The sequence below is a fragment of the Moschus berezovskii genome, chromosome 12, assembly GCF_049115385.1.
Source record: "Moschus berezovskii isolate FMDL1 chromosome 12, NW_MosBer_1.0, whole genome shotgun sequence".
NCBI classification, from domain to species: Eukaryota; Metazoa; Chordata; class Mammalia; order Artiodactyla; family Moschidae; genus Moschus; species Moschus berezovskii.
In genome coordinates, this window is record NC_142471.1 from 4,855,703 (window position 1) to 4,861,702 (window position 6,000).

The window sequence follows — 6,000 nt, forward strand, 5'->3', positions numbered from 1 at the left end:
GGAAAACCCCATGGACAGAGGAGCCTGGTGGGATACAGTCCATTGGATTGCAAAGAATCAGACAAACTTAGTGACTGAGCACACAGCACAGTATATAAACAGTGAAAAATATTGTGCATTATCACTTATTTATTTATTTATTTATTTTATTTTTTCCTTTTTTGTTTTAGTATTATGGATAAATTAACATAGTAAAACTTTATTTAATGTTTGTTCCCAGAAAAATATATAACAATAGAATAGTTCCAAGAATATTTAATAGTATCTTATGACCAAGTGGGATTTATTCCAGGAATACAAGGATAATTAAATATCTTGAAATCCTTTAATGTAATTCAAAATACTACTGAATCACAGGGGAAGTCATATGATCTTCTCCATCAATGCTGAAAAACACTGGAAAAAAATAGAAGTCAAGATACTTTCTAAACATAAAAAGTATACAAGTGTACTCTATCTTGTATATCTATCTCTATAGATCTCTATATCCATCTCAGCTCCCAAACTAGCTTCTTATTTGAATAGGATACTCTGGCATCCTTGCTAAAATCAGGAGTAGTAAAGTCACTACTATTTCTCATTATTTTTGAAATGTTGTTATTCAGTTGCTCAGTCGTGTCCAACTCTTTGCAACCCCAGAGACTGCAGCATGTTGGGCTTCCTTGTCCTTCACTGTTTCCCAGAGCTTGCTCAAACTCATGTGCATTGAATCAGTGATGCCATCCAACCATTTCATTCTCTGTCACCACTTCTCCTCCTGTCCTCAATCTTTCCCAGCATCAAGGCAAGCATCATTGCCCTGCAGCGTGTGGGATCTTAGTTCTCCGACCAGGGATGGAACCCATGTCCTTTGCACTACGAGGCAGATTCATAACCACAGGGCCACCAGGGAAGTCCCTTTTGAAATATTAGTCAACAGTTTAGCACACACATCGCTAATAGTCTCTACACAGAGAAATAGAACATAAAAGAGTAGAACACCAATTAGAAGATGAAAACAAAGGTTTCATCTGCAATATTGTTGAGGCATAAAAAAATACTTAGGCATATCTTAACATGTGAAGAAAACTTGGAAACACTCCTGAAAGCCGTGAAGATAGAATCAGACACATGGAAAAGCATATGTACTTTGTACAGAAAGACTCAGCATCACTGGTGCTCTGGGGGTGGTGATGTTGGTGGACACATATCCTTTATGGCCCTTCATCAAGTCCTGTGACTTCACCTGCACAAGTCTGCACACGTGTAAGTGTAAGGACAGGGATAATAAATGGGATCGATAGCTAAAAGTTATTCTGGATGCTAAATATGACTCTTCCTGAAGTCTAAAGAAGAAATTAACATTTTATGGAGGCACTCCCTGTATTGAAATCTGTCCTCTCTCTTTCCTTGGAAGGACAGCCACTCACTTCTATTTTAAGTAGTACAAACTACCTTCTTCTTTTGGAAAAATTCCATTGCCTTCTCACAGGATTAGAATCCTACTGCCTTCTACCATCAGGGCAATAATGCACTCTACTCCCAAATTCTGAGCTAGTCAGTGAAGCTGCTGCCCTGGGAAGTGAGGAGAGATGGCAAACTCTCAATCCCTGGGTTGGGAAACACTTGAAAAAACTACTGGGGTATAGTTGCTTTACATTGTTGTGTTAGTTTCTGCTGTACAGCAAAGTGAATCAACTATACATACACACAGATTCTGTCCTTTTTGGATTTCCTTCCCATTTAGGTCACCAAAAAGCACTGAGTGGAGCTCTCTTGTGCTACACAGTAGATTCTCATTAGCTGTCTATTGTATTCATAATATCAATAGTGTGTACATGTCAATCCCAATCTTCCAATCCCTTCCATCCCTCCTTCCCCACTTGGTATCCATACACATGTCCTCTATGTCTGTGTCTCTATCTCTGCTTTGCAAATAAGTTCATCTATATCACTTTTTCTGAATTCAAGATGTGGTACATACATACAATGGAATATTGCTCAGCCATTAAAAGGAATGGAACTGTGTCATTTGCAAAGCTGTGGATGAACCTAGAGGCTATCACATGACTAAAGTAAGTCAGGAAGAGAAAAACACTTGGGCTTTGTCACCTCAAATCCAGCATTGCCTCCCGATGAGGTCTCTTATTTGCTGTGAGGTGGACATACACCTTGTTCTTCCTGGGACCCTCCAGTGGCCATCTGCTAGGTGAAATTTACAGGCTTGCATCTTAGAATCCACAATTTAAATCAACAGAAAGGAAGAGATAGGTTTTCTTCAATGCCACATAATCTCCAAAAGTTACCTTGTCTGCCCTGGAGGTAATGTTCCAGCAGAGGAACATAGGTCTACTTTGTTCAGCCTCCTACTTTCAGACCCTGACAAATCTCTTCGGATGCATAAGAAACAGGATCCAGTGCAATGTCTTTTCTAACAACAGAGCCATCTACCTTCAGTGGCCAATTTTGGGCCACACACAAATAGGGCTAAACTTTGCAATGACCCTGGACTGGATTAATGCTTGACAGGAGAGAGTCCCTAACTTGCGTCAGTAAAAGGACAATAACCAGGATGAAGATATATAATCTCTTATTCCTGGTAAGGGAGATACCTATTATATCAATATCCATATCATCTACATACATTATCTAAGGACTTCCATCTAGGCTCAGTGGTAAAGAATCCACCTGCCAAGCAAGAGACCCAGGGTCAATCCTGTGTTTGGGAAATGGCAACCCAGTATTCTTGCCTGGGAAATCCTGTGGACAGAGGAGCCTGGTGGGCTATAGTCCATGGGGTTACAAAAGAGTCAGACACAACTTAGTAGCTAAGCAACAACACTCCCTTTACCCTGAGTCAGGGACTTTTTGATCCTCCAGTTACAGATCACAAAGATAAATAGGCAGATTCACCAAAATGTTTATACTGCTTATTGCTGGGTGGCAGGGGAAAATTTTTTTTGTTTGTTTTTTTGGTTGATATTTTCACTATGGAGTCTGCTTCTCTTGCACTTAAATGTAAGCCTTAAAAGGGTAAAATGAGGAATAATTAAGCTACAGAAATAAGAAATGCCTCATTGTGTGTAAGAATAGTTTCTGGGTAATCACAATCAAGGACTTTGCAAAGGCCAGTACATTAAGCAACATTCAACAATAAAGTCCTAAGAATAAAAAAAAAATAGCTGTGATACCAACCTTATATTTTAGGCTTTTCAGTTTCATAACCATTTACTGAGCTCTGTGATATGCTAAGTGCTAGAAATATAAAAATAATTAAAATATAACCTTGAAGCCCAAAAATTATGGCTTACCAGTCTCTGCTCTTTTCTTTAGGTGGCCTCATATGAAAAAACATGTCCACACAATGAGACATTCCCTTCATACTTCATCAAATTCTGTAGTTATGAATTAACAACATACAATATGATCAAGTCAGCAGCCAGGGCTGCTGGGGTCTGGGTCTGGACTTTTGTAGACCCAGACACTCCAACCTTGACGGCTCCACCCACATCATTAGGTGATAACACCCGACACTGGATGCTATTTCATGTTCAAAAGACTTTCTCCCTAGGGGCAAAAACTTCGTCCTTCTCATTCCAGGTTGAATCTCCAGAACCTAAAACAGTGCCTGACATGAAGACAATCAATCAGTCCTTGTAGAATAAATAATGACTGTAAATAATACCTTCAGTTTATTGTTGGCTGTGTCTCATCCAGACATGAGCTTACTCAGAAATTTCTGAATTAGAAATTCTAACCCACAAATTATTTTCAAATAGAGTGTATTTATGAGTAATAATTTAATGTATAATGGATAGACATAGTGTTATATGAATAATCCTATGTTAATTTTTATATGGTTGGAAGTATTTTAAGTGCCTTTTTTTCATGTTTTAGGTATTCTGATAAAGTAACAGTTGTGTTTTCTTGTTTAGTCACTAAGTTGTGTCCAACTCTTTTCGAGACCCAGTGGACAATAACCCGCCAAGCTCCTCTGTCCCTGGGATTTTCCAGGCAAGAGCACTGGAGTGGGTTGCCATTTCCTCCTCCAAGGCACCTTCCTGACCCAGGGATCAAACCCAGGTCTCCTGCATTGGAATTCTTTACCACTGAGCCACCATGGTGTGTTTGTGTTCCCTCTACAGAGCCTAAGGATACAGTGTGGGATGTAGAGAAGCAGTGAAGGTAGCCTTCATGGAGGGGAAGGGAGTGTGGCAACTTCTTGCTGTTAGAGTCCAGCCAGTCTGAGTTGCCCAGTCCTTATGGGTGGGGTCCCACTTCAAGATGAGGCCTGACACTGGTTTTGTTTTAGCTGCTGCTTGAAACTTGTTCGCAGACCGGCTAGGTGCAGAAAGTCCTCTCCCAGCTTGTCTCCAGGATTCCCGTGGGTGGCTTCCCTCTTCCATATGTTCCCCTGAAACTGTGCGGCCAACGTCTTGCTTCGAGTTTCCCTGCGAATGCATCTCTGAAGTGCCGGACGTGCTCTTTCTGGATGCCACCCAATTAGCCTTTGAGATCAGCATTGCAGGGCACATGCTTCTAAGGACAGAAAACAAAGGAGTCCCTGGGGGCTTTACATAGTCTGGGGCCTCGGGTGGGAAATGAGGGCTGTAGGAAGAAAGCTGGCAGAAGGGGCTGGAGGCACAGAGGGGCAGTTAGAATCGTGGTCAATAGAGGTCATCGATCCCAACCCCACCCCTGCCGACTGTCCTCTCCTCTGGGTCACGCCTAAGGAAGCCAGTCTCATCACCAGAGAATACTATCAGTATCAGTTAAATGTGATGACCACACCTGACTAATTTACACCTGAATCTGACTCCCTGCCATATGAAAACAATGTCTCTAGCAAAGCCTTTGAGAGCCAAAAAAAAAAGATGAAAGATGTATAGCTTGTGCTGATTTTGTGCTTACTCAGGCATTTATCACATTTAATTCACAAAGTCATGGGAAGGGATAGACTGATTCAGACCACACATCCAGGAAGTGGCAGATCCGACCTGTATACCAAGGATGGTGGGACCAAAGTCAGGGCTAAACTGCCTCCATCTCATTGACAATCCACCCTCTCTATTTTCCAGACCTGGTGTCCTTTTGGATACGAGCGCTGCCTTCTTGCCTGAGAGACACGGGCCCTTTCACAGCCCTGCTCTCCGTCCTCGGGCTTACCCTCGTCTGACAGTGATCGGGTGCACAACACTCTGTGGGGCCTCCTGACCAGCATTGGGCTGATGACTGCTTCCTTTGTTCTGTCGTGATGGCAACTATGTAGCTTTGGTCAGAAGCAGATTCTGAGAGAGGATTTGAGTGCAAGGGGCTTATTGTAGGGAGTGTGGTAGGGAGTGTGGAGGCGAGACAGACAAGGAAGGAATCCAGTCAGGAAGACCCTCTGGGCAGTTCAGTGCCCTGGGACTGAGCCGATTCTGGAGACCTCTGAATACTCCCTTCAAAGGGGTGCAGGAGCTAAAGATAACTTCCTTCTCAAAATCAGTTCTCCAGGCGGGGACTTCTCATCAGTTAGAACTGATATTCAAGGTGGAATCCAGTTCATGTCCTTCCTACCTACTAGACATGCAACCATTAAGATTTCGTGTAATGGTAAAGCTGGGTCACATGACCTCTAATGTCACCTACAGTCATGCTTTTCTATGATTATGTCACCATACATATCAATGGACTTGACTTTGGTCAAATTAGTTTTCTCGGAAGTTTTTCTATAAGCACTGGAGCCAACTAAACACTCAAGTTGTGTTATTTTTTTAAATTGAAGTATAGTTGATTTACAATGCTGTTTTAATTTCTGCTCAAGGTCCGTTTCATAGAAATTGCTATCATTGGTGTCTTATATTATGTACAGGTGTGGCTGACATTCTGAACCTGAGTTAAGGACTTCACATTGATTCCTTTAAAATTTTATCATGTTAGTTTTGGAATCTATCATTCCAGCTTATTTTTTTTCCTTATAGTGCAGTTCTGTCATCTAAGAAATGAGCCATCTCCTCAAACTTTGGGCGGCTGCAAATT